Here is a 6,298-nt window from a genome sequence, read left to right as displayed (position 1 = left end):
GTGGTAAATGAACCTTTTAATGTGTTATTTAATTCTGTCTGCTGCAACTTTGTTGAGGATTTTTGCAACTATGTTCACTGAGGATATTGGCCTGTAATTTTCCTTTCTTGTGATGTCCTTCTCTGGTTTGGTATCAAAGTAATGTTGGCCCCATAAAAAGAATTTGTAAGTATTCTTTCTTCTTAACTTTTTGGACTAGAAATCAATAACAAAATAGATTTTGGAAATTTCACAGGTACACGAAAATTGAACAACATACTCCTGAACAACTAATGGGTCAATGAAGAACTTAAAAGGGAAATTTAGAAATATCTTGAGCAAATGAAAATGGAAACACTATATGCCAAAACTTATGAGATGCAGCATATGCAGTTCTAAGAGGAAAGTTTTTAGCAATAAATGCCTACACCAAAAAAGAAAAAAAGCTTGCAAATTAAAAACTTAATGTTACACTTCAAGCAAATAGAAAAAGAGCAAACTAAGCCCAAGATTAGAAGAAATAATAGAGATTAGAGCAGAAGTACATAAAATAGAGACTAGAAAACCAAAACCAGACATCAACAAAAGAGTTGTGTTTTCTAAAAAAAAAAGATAAACAATTGACAAACCTTTAGCTAGACTAATCAAGAGAAAAAGAGAAAAACTTAAATGAATAAAATCAGAAATGAAAGAAGAGACATCATAACTGACACCACAGAAATACAAAAGATCATGAGACTATTATGAATAATTATATGCCAAAAAGTCACATAAGCTAGAAGAAATTTATAAATGAATAAATTCCTAGACATATACAACCTACCAAGACTGAATCACAAAGAAATAGAAAATTTGAACAGACTAATAGTGAGAGAGGAGATTAAAGCAGTAATAAAGTCTCTCAACAAAGAAAAGTCCAGGACCTAATAGCATCACTGCTGAATTCTACCAAACATTTAATAAAGTACTAACCATGCCTGTAATCCCAGCACTTTGGGAGGCCAAGGTAGGTGGATCACCTGAAGTCAGGAGTTCAAGACCAGCCTGGCCAGCATGGGAAACCCTGTCTCTACTAAAAATACAAAAATTAGCTGGGTGTGGTGGTACACACCTGTAGTCCCAGCTACTCAGGAGGCTGAGGCAGGAGAATCGCTTGAACCCAGAAGGCAGAGGTTGCAGTGAGGTGAGATTGGGCCATTGCACTCCAGCCTTGGTGACAGAGCAAAACTCTGTCTCAAAAAAAAAGAAGGACTAACACCAATTCTCCATAAACTATTCCAGATAACATACTTTATTTGATTTAAATCCTTATACATTTATAGAGGGGTTTTTTTCTGCTGAGAATATAGTCTATCTTAGTAAATGCTCCATATGCACTGCAAAAGAACGTATTCTTATGTCGTTAGGTAGGATGTTCTATAAATATCAATTAGATCATGTTGGTTGAAAGTATTTTGCAAGTCTTCTGTATCTTCACTGATTTTTCTATTTATTTGTTCTACAGATTATTGAGAATAAAATATTGAAATCTCTAACTACTATTTGGACTTGCTCATTTCCCCTTATAGTTCTATTCACTCTTGTTTCATGTATTTTGAAACTCTGCTATGATGTGCATAAGTGTTTAGGTTTGTTTTATATGTTCTTGGTAAATTGCCTTTTTTGTCTTTATGAAATTTCCTGATTTACCTCTGCTAATATCATTTGCTCTGAAATTTCATACCTGTTAGCACCTGCTGCTTTCTTTGAGTGAATGCTCAAATAGTATATATTTTTAAATCTATTTTATGCCTTTTCTCAACTCTTATTTTAAACCTGTTTGTATCTTTATATTTTAATGGGTTTATTGTAGCAGATCCCGGGAGGTCTACCTATTTCTTGTTCAGATTTTCAGTCAACCCCTTTGGTTTCAGTTAACTAACGCTGCCAACTTTTAGGGCTCTCCCATTTTTGGATTTTCCTCAGAGCCCGTGAGGGCTTCAGCTTTCTTGGCCCTGTTAACAGTCACCACTTATCCATCTGCCTCCCAGCTTCCAGGTGGATGGTTTTAGACTGTCCTCCCATTCTCATTGTCTTTACAGGTTTATCCTCTCATTGTCATTTTGCTGGTTTTTAGAGGGAGCCGTAAATTGGGTGTTGTCTTTGCCATGTTAAGCCAGAAGGTAGATTTCTTTATAAAAATCTCTGTTTTGTCTTTGATAATAGCTTTCTCTCCATTTTCTGTCTCTGAAACTGTTAGTTGGGTGTTGCCTCCTCTTGGAGTAATCCTTTGGGTCTCTTATGTTTTCTCTCCTATTTGTATCTCTTTGTATAAATGTTCCCTTGATTACCTTTCTTTCCTTTGGGGTCAGCTATTCTGTTTAATATTCTTGGTCTTTTTCTTTCGGATGGCTCACTTTTCCCGTGTGCCTGGTGGTCCTCTGTCCTTTGTTCATGCGTGAGGATGAAGGATCACACTCACGGTAGCTGGCATGCTGTGTGTCTTCCATGGGCTCACCGTTGAGCTGATGAAACACTTGAATGGCAGCTCATGTGTGGTGTTGGTGCTTGCACACCAGCAGACTTTGTAGGATTTTAATGGTCTTGGGAGCATCCCTTGATACTAGAATAGGAGTGTACCAACCCCTCCACTAGAACCTTGGATTTCCATGGTCTGTGTCTTTAGAAGAGAGCCTTCTAGCTTGTTGCTTTGTTTGCCTGGGGGTAAAGATCTGATTGTCAGTCTGTCTGTGAAGTAGGGAGGGGTTTAGGGAAGGGACTGCCTGGCACAAGTGTTTTGTTGACAACCTTTTATTAAAACCTTCTGTGTGATCCCTTCCCTTACTCCCAGCTCTAGCCTGCAGCCTCTCTGAGCTCTGTGGGGAGAACTGGCCACTGCCGTGCCCCCGCTGCTCGTGTCTCTGATCTGGCACCCTGTCCTTGGCTCTGTCACATCTGTAACCTGCACCCTCTGCGTTCCACCTCCCTGTGCCCATGCCTTGCTTCCATATAACCCCTTCTTCACCTCTCCTTCCTGTTTTGGGAGATTATTTCATTCTGTACTTCTTTAGTGGGATTTGGAAGGAAAAAGAAAAATCCATGTGTAAAATCCACCATCTTAAACCAGAGTTCTTTTTACCCCAGTTTTACAAGCCCTTAAGCTCCTGCAGAACCAACCCAGAGTTGTTTTTTTCTTAACCTAGAGAGACATCTAAGGAGGAGTCAACAGGCCTTCCAAGTTCTTGAGCCAGCTGGTGCCATGGATCTGTGATGCACAGACTCTATGTCCACTAGTTTATGGCAGTAATATAGTCCCCTGGGATGGAGCTAAGGCCAAATTTGCTGTAGCAAGATCTGTGACTCCAAAGGGTTACAAATACTGAATTATTGCAGTGTGGACCCAATAAGCAACCCAAAGCTGCATCATGGAATTAACCTGAGTTAGAGCCTGAGTATATTGCTCCTTGGGTGATTCTATCCTGCAGGTAATACATTATCCAAGGCCTGGCGCTGGAGACGGATTGCTGCAATACACGTCCAAGGGACCTGTTGCTGCCTGAGAATAGCTCCATCCCGTCATCCCAGTGCTGCTGTTTCACTGATGCCAGAGAGTCCCCACAGGTGACGCATTACACACCGAGGAGGCGGCCCCCGGAGGAAATGAGGGATCTGCAAGAAAACTCTGTAATAATTATTGCAGAGAGGACAGCTACCATGCTACACAGAGAAGGTCTTTTTCCCCCATGTCAACTAGGAGAGAATATAGATGCTGACCTTGCTTCTCTCGTTATTTCTTCTGCTTTTGTAAAATATGTTCAGATAGAACCAAAGTAATTCTTCAGATCCACCCTGCAATTAAACAAAACAACTTCCTTCTTTTCTTTTTCTTTCTTTTTTTTTTAGACGGAGTCTCGCTCTGTCGCCCAGGCTGGAGTGCAGTGGTGCAATCTTGGCTCACTGCAAGCTCTGCCTCCCGGGTTCACACCATTCTCCTGCCTCAGCCTCTCCGAGTAGCTGGGACTACAGGAGCCGCCACCACGCCCGGCTAATTCTTTTTTGTATTTTTAGTAGAGACGGGGTTTCACCGCGTTAGCCAGGATGGTCTCGATCTCCTGATCTCGTGATCCGCCCGCCTCGGCCTCCCAAAGTGCTGGAATTACAGGCGTGAGCCACCGCGCCCGGCCAATTTCCTTATTTTCTGAGTATTTCTAAACCTCCACAGATTCAAGGACAGAAAAGCATTAAAGTGTCACAACCTCCTGAACACAGTGCTTTCAAATTTCCTGTTTCACAACGACTGAGAGGTAATTTGAAGTGCAAAAATATCTGTGAGTGAGAACATTAAACAACTCCACACCTTCAGCCATTCTGTCTTTAGCTATTTACAGATATGTTTTAGAAGCATACCATTTAAATATGAACAGCAACTTCCTGTTAAACTTTGGATGTAGCAACCAACAAGAAATATGGCCCTCGGTGGCAAGAGAGGAAAAAATAGTTTCTGTATACAAAGCCCTAACATAATAAACAAGCAGAAGCACTTCCTGATAAATAGCGCCAAGCAAACATTCATATCCTTGCCTCTGCTATATTCAAAATGTTTTTACTAGACCAAGTGCAAAGTATTATTATCATTAATATTAAGTTTATCCTTCTTGGAACTGAGCCAGGCTCCAGTTCTACAGGAAGGTCTGGTAGGAACCAAGGGTATGGCCGTTTATCATGGCAGATACTTTGGTTTTAATTCCCTTCATATAAACGTAAAGGCATTGGTGGATATAAACATTACTGCATTTGGTGAAACCCACGCCCAACGGCCCCAGGCCTGCAGCAACCGCCACACAGAATGATCAACACGGAAACTCCAGAGCAGTAAACAGGCCAATTTCAGATCCAGCGACAGTCCCAGCAGGTGGCCAGGGGAAGAAAAGCAAGGATGACGGCAAAGACAGACGGGTGCCCACAGGTTCCCTCCAGCTCCCGCCACAGAGTGGGAACCCCAGCCAGGGCACAGACAGAGGCAGGGCCCCTGTGAAAAGGGCAAGGACTCAACTTGCAGGGAAGCACGGCCTTGTGTTACCTTTGTTCACTAATGTGAAATGCTACTCTGAGTGTTCCTTATTTTTAAATCAAAAATTAAAAAAGCCTACACACACAGAAAGCTTTCTATCTATTGACATATTACATATAGCAAAAAAAGTTCACACATCATATGAGTACAGTTCGATGAATTTTGACAAACCGAGCCCACCCCTGTGAATCGCACCCAGACCAAGACAGAAGACAGCAGCTCCCAGGAGGCGTCCCCGTGCCCCGCTGCCATGGATACCTGCCCCCACGCCCACCCTCCAGGGCAACCACCATCTGAACGTCCTTGTTTACACGTCTTCCCGGACTGGAATTGGAATCCCAGAAATCAAGTGGAGTAAATCAAGTGCAACTTTGTGCCAGTGTGTTTGAGTTGAGGCTGCTGGGCCTGCAGGTGACAAGGTGCCGCTTCCCCAGAGACCTCTTTCAGCATTCCCACGGTATTAGGAGAAGGCACTGCAGCAGAGGAGAGAGAGGAGCAAGGAAGGGCTGGGGAAACTGCTCATATGGAGAGATGTGGGAGGCAGTGTCTCCGCGAGACGTCAGGGCCCTGGAAGAAATGAGACCCTGTTGGAGGGGCCAGGCAGGAGGAGGGGACGCTAAATACCAGTGGCAGCCATAGAATTATGTGTGTGAAGTGCCGCCAGCCACAGGGCTCAGCCACGCAGCTGGGGTGGGGGTGTGTGCGTGTGAGAGGTTCCTGCTTAAATAGCACCATCACCACCCCTAGGAGCTGGGCTTGGATCTGACGAGAGTCTGTTTCCTCCCCTAGATGATGAGCAGTTCCCAGGGCTGGCCACTGAGGATCTGGGTCACACAGGCCACTGTCCTCCCCGCATGAAGTTTGCAGTCAGTTAGGAAGACGACAGGTAATGGGTCCACACCACACAGCACGGTGTGGCACGTGTCCACATATCCGCTGACAGAACCAGTGCATGAATGAAAGCTTGAGGGCACAGAGCGCCTCTCCTGTCTTGCCTGAGGTGTCCCCAGGAGCAAGCCTGACAGCCAGCTGGGCCACCCTGTGAGACCGGGGCCCGCTGGAACCCTTCCATGAGGAAAACTGAGCCGAGCGCCTGCGCTAGGAGGAGCCGTGGTACCGCCAGGCTCCTGGGCCCGTTGGGGGAGTGGGCTGCCAAGCACCCAGCGAGCTGCGGCTTAAACAATGATGACATTTTGTCATCTCTGTCAACACAATAAGAACTTGGGAGGCAGGCAGTCCCCCGCCATGCACAGTGCCCAGTACTGTCAC

The sequence above is a fragment of the Hylobates moloch genome, unplaced genomic scaffold (assembly GCF_009828535.3).
Source record: "Hylobates moloch isolate HMO894 unplaced genomic scaffold, HMol_V3 SCAFFOLD_14, whole genome shotgun sequence".
Taxonomy (NCBI): Eukaryota; Metazoa; Chordata; class Mammalia; order Primates; family Hylobatidae; genus Hylobates; species Hylobates moloch.
The sequence above is the reverse complement of the archived record's forward strand: the minus strand, read 5'-3'. Positions refer to the sequence as shown.